The following is a 21493-nucleotide window of genomic DNA, read 5'->3' as shown; positions in this document are numbered from 1 at the left end:
TACAATTAATTTTCTCCCTCTCATATTAACTAGTGATTTATATGACTACACTTTACTAGGAGTGTACATAAACACCATTCCCACCACCAAAAGACTGTGACCCATCCCTCCCACCCACTCCCACCCCCCACTGGCCCAGGAAGCTGCATGTCTACCCCTCACCACAGGGCTTTTACTTTGGTGCCCTACTTACAATTTGGTCAGGTCCTGCTTTTAGTTTCCCTTTCAGATCTTCTTACTCAACTTCTCTTGATGAGTGGGCTCCTTATTTAAAAAAAAAAAAAAGTAAAAAACAAATACAATGCCATAAATGACACAGAGTGGTGGTGTTCTGGTGTCTCCCTCAGAGTAAAAAAAATTAAACTGGGAGTCGGGCGGTAGCGCAGCGGTGCAAAGTGCAAGGACCAGTGCAAGGATCGAAGTTCAAGCCCCCAGCTCCCCACCTGCAAGGGAGTTGCTTCACAGGCGGTGAAGCAGGTCTGCAGGTGTCTTATCTTTCTCTCCCCTCTCTGTCTTCCCCTCCTCTCTCCATTTTCTCTCTCTCCTATCCAACAATAACGACAACAACAATAACTACAACAACAACTACAACAATAAAACAAGAGCAACAAAAGGGAATAAATAAATTAATAATAAAAAATCTAAAAAAAATTTAAATGTCATTGCACAAGATAAAAAGGAAAACTGTGAAATAATAACAGGGCTGGGGTGACAGCATAGTAGTTCTGCAAAAAGACCTTCATGCCTGAGGGTCCAAGGTCCCAGATTCAACCCTCTGCACCACCATCAGCCAGAGCTGAGCAGTGCTCTGGTTAAAATAAAACAAATAAGGGAGTCGGGTGGTAGCGCTGCAGGTTAAGCAAAGCACAAGGACCGGCAGTAAGGACCTGGTTTTGAGCCCCTGGCTCCCCACCTGAAAGGGAGTCGCTTCATAGGCAGTGAAGCAGGTCTGCAGGTGTCTTTCTCCCTCTCCGTCTTCCCTTCCTCTCTCGATTTCTCTCTTGTCCTATCCAACAACGGAACGACATCAACAATAATAACCACAACAAGGTTACAACAACAAGGGCATCAAAGGGGGAAAAAATGGCCTCCAGGAGCAGTGAATTCATGGTGCAGGCACTGAGGCCCAGCAATAACCCTGGAGGCAAAAAAAAAACAACAAAAAACCAATAACATGAACTTGAGAGTCGGGCGGTAGCACAGTGGATTAAGCGCACGTGGTGTGAAGAGCAAGGACCAGCATAAGGATCCTGGTTGGAGCCCTGCAGGGGAGTTGCTTCACAGGCGATAAAGCAGGTCTGCGGGTGTCTGTCTCTCCTCCTCTTTGTCTTCCCCTCCTCTCTCCATTTCTCTCTGCCCTAACAATGGCATCAATAACAACAACAATAATAACTACAACAACAATAAAAAACAAGGGCAACAAAAGGGAAAATAAATAAATACTAAAATAAATAACATAAACTTAAATAATGATAATAAAGAGAAGTGTGGGGCCAAGGCATAGATGCTCAGGTAAGGCTCATGCTCTGCTTTACACACAGCCTGGGTTCTTTATGTATTTATAAAATAACAAATATCGACAAGACCATAGGATAAGAGGGATGCAATGCCCACCACCAGAGCTCCATATCCCATCCCCTCCCTTGAATGCTTTCCTATTCTTTATCCCTCTGGGAGCATGGTCTAGGGGTCATTGTGGGGTGCAGAAGGTGGAAGGTCTGGCTTCTGTAATTGCTTCTCTGTTGGAACATGGGCGTTGACACAGCCTGGGTTCCAACCTCAACGTTGCATGGGAATATTACACTGGGACCTACCTGTTTCTCTCTCTCTTTCCGTCTCCCTCTTCCTCTCTCTCTCTCCCTCCCTCCCTCTATCAGAAAAAAAAATAATGAAAACATTAGCCCAGGAGAAGTGAAATCATACATGCCTGAGGCCCCAGCACAATCTACCCCCCTCCCACACACACATGAAAAAAAAATAGCAGTGAAAATAGTGAATGACAGTGTTTTTACATAAAGAAAAATGGCTCTAAAAGTCTTTCAAAATAACTTCTCCGTGTCAAACTCGGCAGTGGTCCACTATAAAGCAACTATCTCATTCTGGGGTCATGTTGATTGATGTTCAAGGGCTTGTCACACATCCCATGTCTTAGCCCAGCTGTGGCTGCCTCCTGCTCCCACTTCCCTTCCCCACCCCAGACCTGGCCTTTCCCCAGCCACCAAACAGTACCCGCCTTGTAATCCTGAAGGCTGGGCTTTCTGGTATACCGGGAAAACGCTGTCTCCTCACCTCCTCATTTCTAAATGAGAAGGAAAAAATAACAAGAGAGAATCAGACTCCACTTTCATAAACTGCTTCCCCAAGGAGGAAAGTCAGAAGGTGGCAATCTGCTCTGTTGGGGGGCAAGATTTGTTTTTCCAGGAATGGCAGCCAGGCGTGATTCTTCCTCAAATACACAGTGTGGAGACTGGACCCCCGGCTGTTCTCATGGTTTGGACCCAGAATACAGGCATTCACTTACCAAGCTCCAGTGTGAAGAAAGACCCCTTGTGTTCTTGACGGGAAGTTCGGGGGGGGGGGGGGTGCTGAGAAGAGAGGAGCCAGGAGGGGAAACCTGCAGGGTATGGGGGTCCATTAAACTGGGAGAGTGAGTGAGACTTGGCAGGACGGGCCAAGCTGAGGCCATAGCCCCAAAGCCTGGTGGTAAGCGAAGGTATTTTTCATGGCTCCCATCTCAAGCTAGTTAACTGCCCCTAAAAATAAATCCTGTGCAATGTTCTGGTCCCATGTCAATGTTCTGCATGAGTGGGTTTTCTCTCTCTCTCTCTCTCTGATGTCATCTTGAAAATTCCTGGAAGTTGTTTTGCTCTAAGTGGTGGTTAGACTTCACTTAGACCAAAAACATTGATTAGAAGTTACAGGCAGAGTCTACTTTGCTACAGTATAGTGTCTCTTAAACACTAAAATGTTTTCTGTGTGGTCAGGGAAAGTAAGGATACTTCTTTTATTTATTTACTTGTTTATTTAATATTTATTTCCTTTTTGTTGCCCTTGTTTTTATTGTTGTTGTTATTGATGTTGTCATTGTTGGATAGGACAGAGATAAATGGAGAGAGGAGAGGAAGACAGAGAGGGGGAGAGAAAGATAGACACCTGCAGACCTGCTTCACCGCCTGTGAAGTGACTCCCCTGCAGGTGGGGAGACGGGGCTCCAACTGGAATCTTTTTGCTGGTCCTAGCGCATTGCGCCACGTGCGCTTAGCCCACTGCTCTACCGCCCGACTCCCTTTGCAGAAGCTTTATAATTTGAAAACCATCATCTCTATTCCTTCCTTCATTGCTCAATTTGCTTCTTTGGGTTCAGGATCTCTGGTGGCTGCAGCATCTCCAGACAGTTTAGGGCACAAGGGTGCGCAAGGACAACCGAGACGGCTGATGACTGTAACCTGCACATCTCTGGCAGTTGTAAGGAAACTTCCCCCAGAGAAGGCCTACACAGATAAATGGTGCGGGGGGCAGGGGGGGAGCGGGCGGCGAAGGAGAATAGAACATGCCGACTTCACACAGACAGTGCTCCCAGCCTGGAACTGGTCTTGTTCTTTTCTCCATCAGCGTTATAATGAAAAATGAGGATAAATCAATTCTTCATTTGAGGACATCAAGGAAAACTCAGATGGGTGGTTCTGGGGAGCAGGGGGTGCAGTGGATAGAATGTTGGACTTTTAAGCACAAGATCCTGAGTTCAACCTCCAGCATCACATGTGCCAGAGTGATACTTTGGTTCTCTCTCTGCTCTACTGTTGTTTTCGACAGGTTATGTTGTTTTCGCCGGGCTGGCTTCACGGGCGGGTAACAGACGACCAGGGACTCATGGTTGAGCTGTAGGCGGTATCTCTTTATTCATGCAGGACGCAGCACAATCTAAGACGAGCTAAGTTAAACTCAAAGTACAGTACAGTACAACTCACAATGCTGTCTTTATATATACTTGCCAAGTAGGGTGGAAGCAGGATGTGACATAGAGAGGGTGGAGAGAAAAGTGACTGGTGACAATCAGAGTGTGACGAGGAGGGGGCGGAGCAGGCGAGAATCCTATCACTGAACCACCAATGCCCTGGAGGGAGGGAGGTGCTTGTTAACAGCGGTTATGTAAATAGAATAGTGTTAAGCAGGGGGGATTTCAACCAAATGAAACAGAAGGGGTCTCATGCACACCCACAGTCTCCCTTATAAATAAATTTTGAAGAAAGGAAGGGAAGAGAAGAAAAGGGAGGGCAAGTCACCGTGCACAAGGATCTGGAGTCAAGCCCTATTTTTTTTAATGTTTTTTAAAAATATTTATTTATTCTCTTTTGTTGCCCTTGTTTTACTGCTATAGTTATTGTTGTTGTTATTGATGTCGTTGTTGTTGGATAGGACAGAGAGAAATGGAGAGGGGAGGGGAAGACAGAGAGGGGGAGAGAAAGACAGACACCTGCAGACCTGCTTCACCGCCTGTGAAGCGACTCCCCTGCAGGTGGGGAGCCGGGGGCTCGAACCGGGATCCTTATGCCGGTCCTTGTGCTTCGTGCCACGTGCGCTTAACCCGCTGCGCTACTGCCCGACTCCCCAAGTCCTATTTTTGAAGGGTGCATACTTCCTGAGTGGTGAAGCAATGCTACAGATACCTCTCTGTTTCTCCCTCCCTCTCTTCCCCTCCTCTTCCCCCCTTTTTAAATGTTTTATTAATTTTAATTTCCTTTTTTCTTTATTTAGGATAGAGACTGAGAGAACTTGAGAAGGAAGGGGAAGAGAGAGACACCGGCAGCATGGTTTCACTGCTTATGATGCTTCTCTCCTGCAGCTATGGCTGGGTGGCTTGAAACCTGGTCCTTACACATTGTAACGTGCACTCAGCCTGACCCTCCCCCACCCCCTCTTAATTTCTATCCTATCAAATATAAGAAAAATAAAATAAAGCAAAAAAAAATTTCTACTGATTTCATTAAAAAGCAGTCTTTTTAAGTTGAGGGAGGCAAGAGTTTTTTGATGAGTGTGCTGTTCGTATTGAAGATTTATTTTTAACCTTAAAAAATTTTTGAAAGATTTATTTGAGAGAGAACCAAAGCATTACTCTGAAATGTGAAATTGAACATGGGGGGTGGGGGGTCGGGTAGTAGCGCAGCAGGTTAAGTGCACGTGGCACAAAGCAAAGGACCAGCATAAGGATCCCAGTTCCAGCCCCTGGCTCCCCACCTGCAGGGGAGTCGCTTCACAAGCGGTGAAGCAGGTCTGCGGGTGTCATTCTTTCCTCCTCTCTGTCTCCCCTCCTCTCTCCATTTCTCTCTGTCCTATCCAATAACAACAATAATAACTACAACAAGGGCAACAAAAGGGAACAAATAAATATTTTTAAATACTTTTAAATGATTTATAAAAAAAAAAAAGAAAGGAAATTGAACATGGGACCTCATGTTTGGGGGTCCAATGCTTTATCCATTTTATCACTTCCTGGTCTCATGTGGCCGGGGAAGAGCCATCCCCATTGTCCCTTGTCTGAATCTTCAGGACCATGGAGAGAGACACTAAATGATTGATGTGTTCATCCATCGTCCCATACATGTCAACTGAAGTAGCTTGCTGGATGCTACAAAGACTTAAGCTAGCTTTGTTTTCCTCAGATAGTTTCTTGACTGTAAGAGCTAAAAGTCTGGGTCTAGGCAGGAGTACACCTGGTTACCATGCTCAAACACCCAGGTCCGAGCCCCTGGTCTCCACCTGCAGAGGGAAAACTTCTCAAGTGGTGGAGTGGGTCTACAGGTGTCTCTCATCTCCTCTCTCCCCCTTCCCTCTCAATCTCTCTCTATCCTATCATTAAGTTAGGTTTTTTAAAAATCTTTTAAAAATAGCTACAAATCAAAGCCTATTCAAATGTGCAGTGATAGAACCATTTCATAAATCACTGTGCATTAATTATACACATACACACACACAAATGAACCAGTGCATTTTATAGTCTAATTGGAACTTAGAGAGGTAAGACCCAAAGAAAACTCCTCCCCTCTCCTTTTCTCTCTGTCTCTCTCAGAAGCACGCGCACATGCACACACACACACACCTTTGCATGACAGGCTTTCAAACCTATTCCTAACCTCTTTCTAAAACCTCTACAACTTTGAGAAGGTCATGAAGACAGACAGGGACGGTACTGCGGTTACACACAGATGGCTGAGGTCTAAGAGAGAGTATCCAGAGGTGACCTGGTCTGTTGCAATGGCAATACCAAGTGTGGTTTTTCTGTTTTCAGACCTTTGACTGTGTCATATTGCTTTCACGACTGAAAAGGTCCTGGTGCAAAAAATAAAGTGGTGTAAAGGAAAAAATGCATGGGTTAAAAGAAGAGAAAGCTCTGCTGAGTGAGAAGGTGAGGAAAAATTGGTAGGAGAGGTGGCAATTGAATTTCAGGAAGAGGAGGAAGCAGCAGGCACTGAGATATAGAGGCAAGAGAGGCAAGGACTGTCTCTGGGAAAATAAAAAACAAGAACTCAGGTGTACTGAGTGGAACCTAGAAAGAGAAGAGACTGAAATAAAAGCATGTTTCAGGGGCTGGGTTAGAGACTTCAGACTTTATTTGTAGAAGCTCTGAAGTTGCTGGAGCACAGAACTAAGTCGAAGCATTGATTAAAGATGACTCTACCCACAGTTCCCTGGATGGCTGGAGAGCAAAGTAGCCTCACAGGAATGCGGACCCATGAGGAAATTATTGCAGGGCTTGGACTCCAGAAGTGGCAGAAAAGATTGAGAGCATTTGTAGCAACTCTCCGTCCCCAGATAAAAGGCTGAGGCCCAGGAGGTGGTACGGTGGATAAAACGTTGAACCTTGAAGCATGAAGTCCTGAGTTCCATCCCTGGCATGTGCCCTGTATATGCCAGAGCTGATGCTCTGGTTCTCTCTCCTCCTCTCACTCTTCCTCTCCTTCTCATTAATATATAGGTTAAGAAATATGTTAACTTCATCTCAACCTAACTATGCTTGTGGAAACTCACTAGTGCTGGTAAACAGAATGAAATTCCTATACCTACCTGCATGACTCCCTTCCTCCCTCCCTTCTTCCCTCCCTTTCTTTCCTTCCTTTTTTTCTTTCTTTTCATCACCTGGATTTCCCTGTACCAAGCTGACTTCTTCAGCTAAAAAGAAAAAGAGAGGAAAAAGAGGAAAAAGACACTACAGCACTGAGGCTCCCTCCAGGGTGGTGAGGGCCAGGCTCAAATCTGGGTCAAGGACAAGACAAAACTGGGAAGGAGGTGGGGGTAGTGATTAGGTGCAGCACTGGGTGCCTGGCCCTTGTCTGAATCTAGGGGGGAGTGGTGCTGAAAGGGGGGCGGCAGTGGCATGGCTGGTAGAGCACACAAGTTACCATGCACAAGGACCCAGGTTGTAGCCCCTCACCTGCAGAGGGGAAGCTTCACGAGTAGTGAAGAAAGTACTGCAGGGGTGAGGAGACAGCATAATAGTTACGCAAAAGACTTTCATGCCTGAAGCTCCAAGGTCCCAGGTTCAGTCCCTGACATTATTAAAAGCCAGTAGCTGAGCAGTCTCAAATAAATAATAAATAAATAAAATTAATAATAATAATAATAGGAAGAGGGCCAGGCCGTAGTGCAGTGGGTTAAACGCACATGGCACAAAGCTCAAGGACCGGCGTAAGGATATCAGTTCGAGTCCCCGGCTCCCCACCTGCAGGGGAGTCACTTCACAGGCCAGGTCTGCAGGTGTCTATCTTTCTCTTCCCCTCTCTGTCTTCCCCTCCTCTCTCCATTTCTCTCTGTCCTATCCAACAACAATGACAACAATAACAACAATAACAACAACAAGGGCTTAACAAGGGCAACAAAAATGGGGAGATGGCCTCCAGGAGCAGTGGATTCATAGCGCAGGCATTGAGTCCCAGCAATAACCCTGAAGGCAATAATAACAAGAAGGAGAAGGAGGAGAGGAAGGATAATAGGAGGGGGGAAGGGGGAAGAGGAAAAGAAGAGGCTGTGGTGGTAGAAAAAGGAAGAAGCAGGAGAATAAAGAGGAGGAGAAAATATTCAGGGGACAGCACCACCAATATGCAACAGACTCTCATGCTTGAAGTTCCAAGGCATCACCATAAACTGGAGCTGAGCAGTGTTCTGGGGGGTGGGGAGGAGGTGAGGTGGTAGCAAAGTCACTCACCTGCTTTGCTGCTACAAGCAAGACCTACTCTGGCAGGTGCAGGAGCAGGCAGTGAAGACCCCAGTGCCTGGTGTACACTTCTGAACTCCACGTGACTCACCTCTTGGCCGCCACAATTACAACAGAATTGAAGGGGTGGTTTATTTTGTTTATTTATTTATTGTCTTATGTTGGATGGGGCTTCACCATGCCTGGCTGACTTTGTCGGACAGAGAGAGACAGAGAGGGCAGGGAAAACAGCATAATGGTTATTCATAATGGAGAAAAAAAACTCACATGCCTGAGGTTCTGAGGCCCCAGGTTCAATCCCCCACAACACTAGCTGAATAGTGCTCTGGACTCTCTCTTTGTATCTCTCTCTCTCTCATTAAAATAAAAACAAATCTTTTTGTTTGTTTGTTTGTTTTGTTTAAACAATACAAGATTTATTAGGGTGAAATGGGTAAAAGGCAAAATAAGCCCTTATCGTCAAGGGTTAAGAGTATGCTAGGTCCATAAAGTCTGAATATAGTTATCAAAAGTTTAGTCCCATAAGATAAACAATTATCAGCTCTGGTAAAGGTTGCTCATGGCTGTAGAGGGGTCTAGCAGAGTCACACGTGTTCAGTTCCCAGGAGAAGTAGCCATGGTGCACCGCGAGATGCTTCTGACCAGGAGAAGGAACAGCCAAAAAATAAATAAAAATAAAAACAAAATAAAATAAAAACATCAAATATTTAAAAGACAGAGAGAGATGGGGGAAGAGAAGGGAAAAGACAACAGCACACATGTTCCCTTCATGTGGTGGGGGCCAGCCTCAAACCTAGTTTGTGCCCATGTGCCAACAGCACACTATCCAGGTGAGCTGTGTTGACAGCCCCGGAGCCCACTTACTCTACACCAAAGTCAAGTATGTGATTCAATTAGCAGTGAAAAGGGGTGGGGGCGTGAGGATGAACCACTGAATTCACAGGTTCAAATACAGACAACTGGCAGTGACTGACTCTGTCTGCAGGGAGGGAGGGGCATATGCTTTCTTTAGTTTTTTTTTTTTTTAAATTAATTAATTAATTTTCCCTTTTGTTGCCCTTGTTTTTCATTCTTGTTATAGTTATTATTGATGTTGTTGTTGTTGTACAGGACAGAGAGAAATGGAGAGAGGAGGGTAAGACAGAGAGGGAGAGAAAGAAAGACAGACACCTGCAGACCTGCTTCACCGCCTGTGAAGCGACTCCCCTGCAGGTGGGGAGCCGGGGCTCGAACCCGGATCCTTACACCGGTCCTTGCGCCACTGGCGTGCATTTAACCCGCTGCGCTACCGCCCAACTCCCGATTTCTTTAGTTGTCTTTTTTTAATATTTTATTTATTTATTTCCCTCTCCTTTTTTTTTTTTTTTTAACCAGAGCACTGTTCAGCTCTGGCTTATGGTTATTTCCCTTTCCTGTGGCCCTTGTTTTTTTTTTTTTAACTTTTCTTTTTTTAATATTTATTTATTCCCTTTTGTTGCCCTTGTTGTTATTGTTATTGATGTCATCGTTCTTGGATAGGATAGAGAGAAATGGAGAGAGAAGGGAAGACAGGGGAGAAAAAGAGAGACACCTGTAGACCCGCTTCACGGCCTTGGACTCCCCTGCAGGTGGAGAGCCAGGGGCTCAAACTGGGATCCTTACGCAGGTCCATTAACGCTTTGCGTCATTGTGTGCTTAACCTGCTGCGCTACCGCCTGACTCCCCGGTCCTTGTTGTTTTTAATCATTGTTGTTGTTATTATTATTGTTGTTGTTATTGATATTATTATTGCCAGATAGGACAGAGAGAAATGGATAGAGGAGAGGAAGACAGAGATGGGGAGACAAAGATAGACATCTGGAAACCTGCTTCACCGCTTGTGAAGCAACCCCCCCCCCCCCCCGCAGGTGGGGAGCCAGGGGCTGGAACCAGGATCCTTACACTTGTCCTTGAGTTTCTCGCCATGTGCGCTTAACCCGCTGCGCTACAGCCCGACACCCCCCCTTATTAAAAGTATTTTTTAAACTTATTATCAGATAGCAGCAGAGAGAAATTGAGAGGGCGAAAGAGATACCTGCAGACCTGCTTCACCACTCATGAAGCTTTCCCCCTGCAGGTGGGAAATAAGGGCTTGAACCTGGGTCCTTGCGCACTGTAATGCGAGCGCTTAACCGGGTTGGGGGGCTTCCTTGCTGGAGCCCAGCTTCAGGACCCCCGGTAAAACCTGCAGAGGTTATCTCAGTTCTGGCTCTAGGCAACACCAGTGTTTTTTGTCACCCTCCACTGGGGTGTGACACAAGTCCCTTTCCACTGGGAAGGGCCGCTTGAACTGAGACCCTCAGTCATTACACACACACACACACACACACACACACACACAGTCTCTCTCTCTCTTTTTATCAGCTGGGAGGGAGGGCAGTATAAGCTCTTCCCCCAGGAGCAGGACCCAAAGCTGCACCCCAATCCTAGACCCCAGACAGTGAAATCTGAGGGTGCTGCACCCTTCCACCGCCCCTTCCACACTCAGTCCCTGAGTGAAGTAGGAGTGTTGGGGGCGGGGGTGTAAGGGTCAAAGGTCTTAGCAAAGCCCTTAGCCTCCCCCTTCCCTCCCTGCCCTCCAAAAAGAGGCAGATTTTAATTGAAGCCTGCAGAGCAGAGACCTAAGAAACCCATTACAAGACTCTCCTGGAACATTTCCCGCGGAGGACGCTCCCCACAGGAGAGAGTGATGAAAGTAATCCACAGCTCCCCACGCCTTCTGGGCCCCCCAGCAGATGGCACCCGCTTAGCCCTCACCAGTCCCCATCTCATTAAAAGGGAAGCAAACGGGCTCCAGGATTTGGCTCCCATCTGGCCCCCCCGGGACTCGAGATCTTTAATCAGCAGGACGATGAGGAATGAAATAACTCTGCCGTAACAAGGGAGCTGCCAGCTGGTCTCCCCGAGACCCCGCCAGAAAGCAGGGGAGCAGAGGGGACCATCTGGACTCAACTTCCCTCCTGGGGCACAGAGGGCGATGACACCAGTTTAGGATCCAAGTGCACAAAAAAGGTTAAAAAAAAAAAAAAAAGAAAACCCAAGTAAGAACAGTTGTGGCCGAAACAGCTCATGTCTATAATAGCATCTGCCTCTGGCATCTACGACCCCATGTGCATCCCTACCCCAACCAGCCCCTCTACGCCCCCCATCCCAGGTCCCAAAGTCTAACATGGCATCCCCAGGAAGGTCTTACAGTCCCCCACATCACAAAGGGGTCCTGGAGAAGAAAGAAACAGCGAAATAGTTCTCTTGGATAGCGTGCTGCCTTGCCATATGGACGCCCAGATTCAAACTGCCTCCGCCACATTGAAGGACACTTCAGGGCTGTGCCCCCACCCCTTTCTCTCCTGCACTCACTGTCTCTATCATAAAACAAGAAATGCACAAACCCATAGGACGTCAATGGGGCTGGCAAAATAGCTCTCTTGAAGAGTGATCTCTGTGCTCCAGGAAGTGGTGCAGTGGCATTGGCTTCTCAACTATGAGGTCTCAAATTCAATCCCCCACAGCACATGTATCAGAATGATGCCTAGTTATTTCTCTCTTTCTTCCTATCTTTCTTATAAATACTTTTTTAAAAAAATAGTGAGCTTTACTTTGCCTTCTGTGCAGCCCAGGTTCAAGCCTGCTGCCTACCGCATTGAAGGAAACCGGCGAGATGATACATCTGTCTGTCTCTCTCTCCGCTTTTTCTGTTTCTATATACAACAACAACAACAATGATAATAATAGTAAAAGGAAGGGTGAGGAAGCCTCAGAGCAGGAAATATAAAGTACACAGGTTGAAAGCTGGAGAGACAGTGAGGGTCCATGCTTTGCCATGCACATGACCCCAGCTCTACATGGGAGTGTCACGGCACCAGGGCAAGCTCTGGTCCTTCTCCTTCTCTGCCTTTTTGTCCTCTGTTTCTATCTAAACAAAAAAGTAGAAGGGAAAGATAGAAACAGGCTGGGAGTATGGATTGACCAGTCAGTGCCCATGTCCAGCAGGGAAGCAATTACAGAAGCCAGAGTTCCCACCTTCTGCACCCTCTATGGAATTTTGGTCCATACTCCCAGTGTGGGGGGGGAATGATAGGGGAATGAAGATCAGAGGGCTCTGAACTCCAATTCCATTAGGACCCGGAGAGAGAAGAGGAAAAAGGGCAGGATGTTTAGATATAGAAATAGATATAATGTGATCTGGGGCCCATAATTAGCTTAGGAGCCTGTGTGACTTCTACATCCCTGTAGATCTGAGCTCACATTCTGTGGTCATGAGTAGGAACATTCCACACTGCCCCAGTATCGACCCATCTTCCTCAGGTGTAGCATAGAGCATGTTGTCCATCCTCTCTTTGGAGGATGGAACATTCAATGCCCATGATCAGTGGGGAAGCAATTACAGAAGCCGGACCTTCAACCTTCTGCATCCCACAGTGATCTGGGGTCCATACTCCCAGAGGGTTACAGAATAGGAAAGCTATCAGGGGAGGGGCTTGTATATACAGAGATCTGGCAGTGGAAATTGTGTGAAGCTGTATCCCTCTTATCCTATGGTTTTGTCAGTTTCCTTTTTATAAATAAAAAAAAATAAAATAAAAAAAGAAATATAATGGTGTGACTTGGAAAGATGAGATGAAAGAGAAGATGGGACCCTGGGGGGGGAAATGTGGGGGGTGGATGGGGGTGATAGCATAATGCTTATGCAAATAGCCTCTCATGCCTGAGGCTCTAAGATCCCAGGTTCAGTCCCCTACACCACCACAAGCCAGGGCCAAGCAGTTCTCTGGTAAAAAAAGAAAAATATAGACAGAAATAATAGTTGACCTACATCTGCAACCTTGGGAACATTGCTGTAGCTTACAAGGGAGGCATTAAGGATCCAGAACTCTGGTGGTAGGAATGATGTGGAGTTGTACCCCTATTATCTTGTAATTTTGTAAATCAATATTAAATCACTAATAAAATTTAAAATAATAATAATAAATAAATGAAAAAGTGGGCCTGGGAAAACAAGATATTATGCATGAGTGGGGTCATGGCTCAAGAAAAGAAAAAAGGGGGCCAGGTGATAGCACAGCAGGTTAAGCGTACTTGGCGCAAATCACAAGGATCGGCGTGAGGATCCCGGTTCGAGCCTCAGAGGGCTCCCCACCTGCAGGAGTGGGGGTCACTTTACTGGTGGTGAAGCAGGTCTGCAGGTGTCTGTCTTTCTGTCCTACTCTTCTGTCTTTCCCTCCTCTCTTGATTTCTCTCTGTTCTAACAACAATAACAGCACTGGCAACAATAACATTAACAACAAGGGTAACAACAAGGGCAACAAAATGGGAAAAATGGCCTCCAGGAGCAGTGGATTCGTAATGCAGGCACCGAGCCCCAGTAAAAACCCTGGAGGCAAAAGAAAAGAAGAAAAAAGTACACTGGTAGGAAAGACAATAGGGGGCGGGGGGCACGTGGGAGTGCTTGTGAGATCATTCACCGAGGAGGGTGTCTGCACTGCCATGTACAAGACCCAGATTCAAGCCCCTGGTACTCCACATGGGCGTCCTACAGTACTGGGGGAAGAAGCTTCAGTGCTGCCGTTGTCTTGGTGTCTTTCTGCCTGAAAAAGTAGCCTAGTGATGAGAAGAGAAGGGAAGGGGAGGGGAGGGGAGGGGAGGGGAGGGGAGGGGAGGGGAGGGAAGGGAAGGGAGGAGGGAGAGAGGGAAAAGGAAGGGAAGAAGTGAGATAAAATATTTAATTCTTCCTCTAGGCCCCAAATCGGGTTCACTAGTCCTCTTTCCAGAACCCTCTGGCTGTGACGGGGAGTGTGTGTGTTGGGGGTGTGGGATGGCAGAATCTTGTGTGTGACGGGAAGATGAAGCACAGGCTCACTACCCAGTGGTGGCTGAGGAGAAGGCAGAAGTATGTTGGTGGTTGGCACCCGCCTCTCTTTTTCTAAGGAGCCACTGAGAGGAGCTATTCAGGGAGGGCACTCCCACACCCCACAGCTCCCCTCAGAACATGGCTGACTAGTACCTGGCCTATTGAGTGACTGTCTGGGAAACAGAGGCAAGCTGAGCAATAAAGAAGCATGGGAGGGATGTCAGGCAGTAGCAAACCCAGTTGAGCACTTGCATTACCATGTCCATGTTCAAGCCTCTGGGCCCCACCTGCAGGAGGAAGTTTCACAAATGCTGAAGCAGTGCTGCAGAGGATACATACAGAGAGAGACCATAACACTCTGCTCAACTCTGGGTTGTGGTGACACTGGAGATTGAACCTGAGACCTTACAGCTTCAGGCATGAAAGTCTTGCAAAAAAAAAACCATTATGCTGTCTCCCCAGCCCTCCACTAGGACTGACTGCCAAGACCCTGTGTAGACCTCCCCCAGTCCTTTTCAGCCTGGCTGACTCCAATAAAGTGAATGAGTGAATTGAGACGCCCTGATCAGAGCGACAAAGTGATGAATCCAATGGTTCCGTCTCTGACATGACCTCCAGAAAGCTAACTCCTCATTTTAGACACTCACTGTGTGAATGACTCGGAAGATTACATTGGCCCAGCTTTGGGGCTCAGTAAATCTTAATGGCAGTTTTTTTTTTTTTTTTTTTGCCCAAAGCAACAGAAGCTGTCCTGAATTTATCCAGTCGATCAGGAGAGAGGCAGGGAGGCAGGAAATAGAAGGTGACTCATGCTGCCGGGGAGGGGGCTTTGACTGATGGGCTGTTAAGACCCGGGGGCCTTTGTGCCAGTGAGAGGAGCAGTAGAGGCCTCCTGCAGCCCAGAGGGATAGACACACAACTGCTGATCGTCAGTGACTGTGACTCTGAGAAGTGGCCCCTCCTCCAGCTTCCTCCAGTGCACCAGCTGAGTCTTTTGGTGGCTGAAAGTTAGTTCCATCACAAGTCCAAAGACAGAGCTGGGTGGTGATGCATTTGCTATAGCACACCTGTTACCACGCTCAAGAACCTGGGTTCAAACCCCCAGTCCCCACCTGTAGAAAAAAAAGCTCCACAAGTGGTGAAGTAGTGTCACAGCCCCCTCCTGCCTTCCCTATGGATTTCTCTCCGTCTCAATCCAATCAATCAATTCATAAATATTTTTAAAAAGTTTAAAAAGGGGGTGGGGGTGGGTGGTAGCACAGCAGGTTAAGCACACATGGCGCAAAGTGCAGGGACCAGCTCAAGGATCCCAGTTCGAGCCCCCAGCTCCCCACCTACGGAGAGGGGGGTCGCCTCACAAGTCGCCTCACAAGGGGTGAAGGTCTGCAGGTATCTATCTTTCTCTCCTCCTCTCTGTCTTCTCCTCCTCTTTCAATTTCTCTCTGTTCTATCCAACTATAAGGACAGCAATAACAATAATAACGACAAGATAACACGGACAACAAAAGGGAAAAAATAGCCTCCACGAGCAGTGGATTCATAGTGCAGGAACCAAGCCCCAACTATTACCCTGGAGGCAAATAAATAAAGAAAATTAAGTGCTCAACAAATTGTTTGGCTTCATATGTTAACTCTGTTTTCAATCACCAGGTTCCAGATGCCACCAGGATGCTGGCTAGGCTTCCCTGGATTGAAGACCCCACCAATGTGTCCTGGAGCTCAGCTTCCCCAGAGTCACACCCTACTAGGGAAAGAGAGAGGCAGACTGGGGGTATGGACTGACCAGTCAACGCCCATGTTCAGCGGGGAAGCAATTACAGAAGCCAGACCTTCTACCTTCTGCATCCCTCAACGACCCTGGGTCCATGCTCCCAGAGGGATAGAGAATGGGAAAGCTATCAGGGGAGGGGGTGGGTTATGGGGATTGGGTGTTGGGAATTGTGTGGAGTTGTACCCCTCCTACCTTATGCTTTTGTTCACTAATCCTTTCTTAAATTAAAAAAAAAAATTAAAAAAAAAAAAAAAAGAAAATTAAGAAATTAAAAATAAAAGGGGGGTGGGCAGTGGCACATCTGGTTGAGCGCACACATAACCATGCATGAATGGGTTTAAACCCGTTTCCCACCTTCTATCAAAATAGAAGTGGGGGGGGAAGTAGTAGGGGCAGGGGAAAATGGTTGCCAGGAACAGTAGATTCGTGGTGCCAGCACTGAGCCCCAGAGATAACCCTGGTGGTAATAAAATAAGATGGATTTAAAAAAAAAATTTTTTTTTTATTTTCCCTTTTGTTGCCCTTGTTGCTTTTTATTGTTGTAGTTATTATTGCTACTGCTGTTGTCATTGTTGTTGGACAGGACAGAGAAAAATGGAGAAAGGAGGGGAAGATAGAGAAGGGGAGAGAAAGATAAGACACCTGCAGACCTGCTTCACTGTTTGTGAAGCAACTCCCCTGCAGGTGGGGAGCGGGGGCTTGAACCGGGATCCTTGACCTTCGCATCATGTATGCTCAACCCGCTGCGCTACCGCCAGACTCCCAATAAGATGGATTTTTAAAAAGTCCAAAGAGAGCTGTCTCACTACCACCTACTTGAGTCAGCCCCTAAAACCTACCGCATGGGGTGGGGGCAGGAAGCATTCCTGGCTATTACCCCACCACCACCCTGCTGTACCCAGGGCCACTTCAGTCCTGCCAGTCTAGCTGGGCGCTAAAGGGTAGCTCACTCTGTAGAACGTGTGCTTTGCCATGTGTGTGGTCAGGGTTTAAAGTCCTGGCACCACATGGAAGGGCCACAGCACTGGGGAGAGCTCCAGCACTGTGGTGTCACTCATCACTTTGAAGTAAAGAAAGTTGAATCCAGGAGCCCAGAAGCAGTGAAACTGTGCATGTGGGAGACCCCAAAGACAGACAGACAGACACACACACAGAGATAAAATATCCTTCATGATATCAATCTGTTGTACAGTAGAAAATTATTTTTTTCCAGTTTTTTTTTTTTTTTTTGTATTACCTTAATTTGACAGAGACAGCCAGAAATCAAAAGGGAAGGAGGTGATAGGGAGAGGGACAGGGGACCAGGTGGTAGCACATCTGGTTAAGTGCACACATAGTGCTCAAGGACCCAGGTTCAAGCCCCTGATCCCCACCTGAAGGAGAGAAAACTTCAGGAGTGGTGAAGTAGAGCTGCAGGTATCTCTCTTGTCTCTTTCCTTCTCTGTCTCCTCCCTTCTTAATTTCTCTCTGTCTCTATCTAATAATAAAATTAAATATGTATTTAAATAATTAAATAAAATTTAATTAATATTTAAATAATTAAATAAAATTTTTAAACTTTTTAAAAAAGAGAGAGAGGGACAGAAAGACACTTGCAACATCGTTTCACCACTTGTGAAATATTTCCCCTGGAGAAACTGGGGGCTCAAAACTGGGTCCCTTGTGCATCGTAACATGTACATTCAACCAGGTACGCCACCACCCAGCCCTTTGTTTTGTTTTTTGTCATCGCTGGGGACTTCACTGCCCTAGGCTGACTTTTGCAGATGGAAAGAGAGATGAGGTTGGTGAAATAGCTCACTTGGCTAGTGTGTTTGCTTTGCTATGTGCACAACTCAGCCCCTACTGTATTGAAGGAAGCTTCAGTGTTGTGGTGTGTCTGTTTGTCTATCTAAAAAAGAAAAAGACAGAAGGAAAGACACCAAGGCTTCCTCCAATGCTGTGGGGGCTGGATTTGAACCTGGGTCACACACATGGCAAAGTAGCACACTATCCAAGTGATCTATGTTGCCAGCCCCAAAGACTTTTAAAAAATATTTATTTTCCCTTTTGTTGTCCTTGTTGTTTTATCGTTGTAGTTATTATTGTTGTTATTGATGTCATCATTGTTAGATAGGACAGAGAGAAATGGAGAGAGGAGGGGGAGAGAAAGGCACCTGCAGACCTGCTTCACCTACTGTGAAGCGACTACCCTGCAGGTGGGGAGCCGGGGGCTCGAACTGGGATCCTTATGCCACCACCGGTCCTTGCCTCCAAAAGGCTTTTTTATGCATTACATATGATATATAAATATATATATATATATTTCCACATGAGACACAGAGAAAACAGAACACCATTCTGGTACATGCAGAGCCAGGGCACCAACTGAAAACCTCCCGGCATGCAAGGCTGATGCTCTACCAATTGAGCTATTTCCCTGGCTGCCACAGAATCGGTGTTTGTTTGCTTTTTTTTTTTTTAAATATTTATTTTCCCTTTTGTTGCCCTTGTTTTTATTGTTGTAGTCATTATTGTTGTTGTTGCTGATGTCATTCGTTGTTTGATAGGACAGAAATGGAGAGAGGAGGGGAAGACAGAGAGGGGGAGAGAAAGACAGACACTTGCAGACCTGCTTCACAGCCTGTGAAGCGACTCCCCTGCAGGTGGGGAGCCCGGAGCTCCAACTGGGATGGGGGTCCTTGCGCTTTGTGCCACGTGCTCTTTGCTGGTTTGTTTTTGCCACCAGGGTTCTTAGTGTTGGGGCTCTGCGCTGGCACTACAAATCCACTGCTCCCAGTAGCCATTTTTCCCTCTTTTCCTTTCTATTTTGTTGGATAGGACAGAGAGAAATTGAGAGGGGAGGGGGAGACAGAGAGGGGAGAGAAGGAGAGACAGCCCTGTCTCACTGCTCATGAGGCATTCCCCCTGCAGGTGGTAAGTGGGGGCTGGAACCAGGCTCTTCATGCATGGTCATGTCTACGCTCAACCAGGTACACCACTGCCTGGCACCTCCAGAAATATATATAGATTTGCCTCCAGGGTTACTGCTGGGGCTTGGTGCCTGCACTACGAATCCACTGCTCCTGGAGGCTATTTTTTTCCCTTTTGTTGCCCTTGTTTATTGTTGCTATTATTGTTGTTGTTATTGCTGCCATTTTTGTTGGATAGGATAGAGAGAAATCAAGAGAGGAGGGGAAGACAGAGGGGGAGAGAAAGAGAGGTACCTACATACCTACTTCACCACTTGTGAAGCGACATCCCTACAGGTGTGGAGCCAGAGGCTCGAACCAGGCAGGATCCTTATGCCTGAGACCAGAGCACATCCAGGCCAGTGATGGGGGTCAGGGACAGGCAATAAAAGCAGACAAGGCTGGGATCTATGTGTCACAGAAGGCGCTGAGTATACACTTGGGAGTTTTGTGGTGTGTGAGGCTGAAGTGTGTTCTCTCAAAATAAATAGATAAATAAATAAATAAACAAACAAATAAATAAAAGGGTTCTCTCCTTATGCCCCAGGTTCTGTCCTGCAGAGACTTGCCAGGTGAAGACCACATCAGTGAGCCTGGGGACGGGTGGTCTGGGCCCCAGGGAGTCTCGGGGGGGTGGGGCGGGGCTGGGGGTTACCTCCCTCCAGCTTCCCACCTAGCACCCCAGCTACTGCTTCTCAGATTTGAGGTCATCTGGGTTCTTCCTACTCAGTGAGGCCAGGACATAACTGCCCTCTGTTCTAGATGTTCTCCCAAGCGTAAGGCACAAGTCAGAGCAGAACTGGGGAAGAAAGGCCCCACTGCTGAGCTCTGGGCATTCTTGCAGGGCCTAAGATTTGTTTCTTATTATGATTACTGCATTGTTACTATTATTAGAGGAGGTGGTAGTTGTTGTTGCAGCAGCTTCACTGCTCCGGGGTCGACTTTTTCAGATAGAGGGAGAGAGGGAAGGATACCACAGCACCTAAGTTTCCTCCAGTGCGCTGGGACTCGAACCTGGGTCACGAGGTTCCAGGTGAGCTACTTTGCTGGTCAGGAGGAGCTTGGGATGACTCTTACGAGAAGTCTGGAAGTCGGAGGTCTCTTGATGCCTCCCTATATTGCACCTGAACAAGGACCCCATCAGCAAGGACAATCCCCCTCCCTTGTGACCACACCGAGAACCCACAGTCCAAGACAGCTCTATGTCCCAGCTTCCTGAACCTCCCTTAGGTAGGAGACCTTTTCTGCCTTGCAACACAGCACGCAGAGCATAGAGCTGTCTGTGTTGCAGGGGTTGAGGGGGGTTGGCCAAGGAGAGCCCTCACCCCACACATTTAGGGGACACAAAGCCCACGGGCCCCCAGTTCACCTGCAGCTGGGCTAGTGCTTCAGACACCTTGTCTCTCACCCAGGGGTTCTGCCTCCCCCAGTAAGCCCCAGGGAAGGGTTTTCTGCAAAGTGTGGGTTTGGGGGAGCTCTGGGCCTGTGTCACCAACCTCCCTACATGTCTTCCACTGGACATGGCGTGAGGGCCGGCCGGTCCCGATCCCCCACCCTCTGCCCACACCGTGTTGCAGAACAACTCCCCTGTGTGCAGGGTGGAGGGGGCCTCAGAGGCTAGCTGGCTCCTTCTCCTGAGTCCGCAAGAGCCCGGGCCTCCCGTTGCCATGGAAACCGCTCCCCCCACCCGCCCCCGCTCTGTTTACCTTGGACAGGGACTGCGGCTGCTAGCAGCCTGTCGCGGGAGAGGCTGGGCTCCCGGCGGGAGGGGGCGCAGAGAAGGGGGAGCCAGCCGCTCCAAACCAGATCATTCCGGTTTGGAGCTGCGGCTGGCTCCCCCCCACCACCCCTACCCTGAATCCTGAGAGCCCGTCTGATTGGGGGGGGGGGGGCTGCAGAGGGAGTCTGAAGGAGGAGGGTGGGTACTCTGATCAGCGCTCCTGGTCCCTTTCTCTCACTACAGTGCTGGGACTTTGCACCAAGCTCCTCCCCAGGGGGCACCCTGCTGAGCATGGCTGCAGGCCTCCACTCGGTGACCTCTGACCTGTGGCGGCCAGAGGGGTCCTCCCGGGTGCTGTCAGATCACCCGCCTTCCCGCTGGCCTGCAATAAAAGCCTGGAGATCCATCCAGGTCTTCCAGAACACGGCCGGCCACCCACCCACACACAAAATGACTGTCAAGACAATCCTGGGAGCCTTGATTTGGGTAAGATTTATTGATCGGATTGTTTTAGAAAACCAACAGCAAAACACTGACAAGGTACATAAATACAGACTGGACATTTCAGGGTAAATTCACTATAGTTCCCACTTGCGTGGAGGAGACCAGGGAAGGTGGAGAAGCTGTCCTGACCACGTGGCATGCACACCAGACTGCAAAAGGACTTCCACACTATTGAACAGGACTGCGGCAAATAGCTTTAAGGTAAGGCAAGCATCGGGTGTGACCGAAGCATACCCTGTATGAAGAGCCAAGCCCAGATGCGCCCCTTAGAGAACGCGGGTGAGAGAGGTTTCCCTATCTTTCTTGCCCAGGTCTTGTTTTCCCCCGGTCAGACCCTCCTTGGCAGGTGCCCTTGACAGAGAGGGCCCGAAGCTGGCCCTGCTCAGCCTCTGTGTACCAGGAAGTGGCTGCAGAGAGCGTGGGTGTCTCTCTGACGCCTTCTTTGTATTCTAAGTGTGCAACTAGTGCGACC

The 21493-nt window shown here is 47.8% G+C and overlaps 1 long non-coding RNA gene across 1 annotated transcript; it reads right to left on the bottom strand.

Annotated features, from left to right (window-relative positions):
• Positions 1-1079: 1079 nt before the first annotated feature.
• On the bottom strand, positions 1080-20621 carry LOC132539932 (uncharacterized). Its single transcript, XR_009551225.1, has 4 exons — positions 20504-20621; positions 2522-2614; positions 2230-2299; positions 1080-1358 (listed from the first exon to the last, which is right to left on the bottom strand). It is a non-coding gene; the product is annotated as an uncharacterized LOC132539932 (long non-coding RNA).
• Between the last annotated feature and the right edge of the window lie 872 nt (positions 20622-21493).

Source organism: Erinaceus europaeus, chromosome 8 (assembly GCF_950295315.1).
Source record: "Erinaceus europaeus chromosome 8, mEriEur2.1, whole genome shotgun sequence".
Lineage (NCBI taxonomy): Eukaryota > Metazoa > Chordata > Mammalia > Eulipotyphla > Erinaceidae > Erinaceus > Erinaceus europaeus.
Note: the sequence above shows the minus strand (reverse complement) of the source record. Positions and strands in the feature narration are given on the sequence as shown.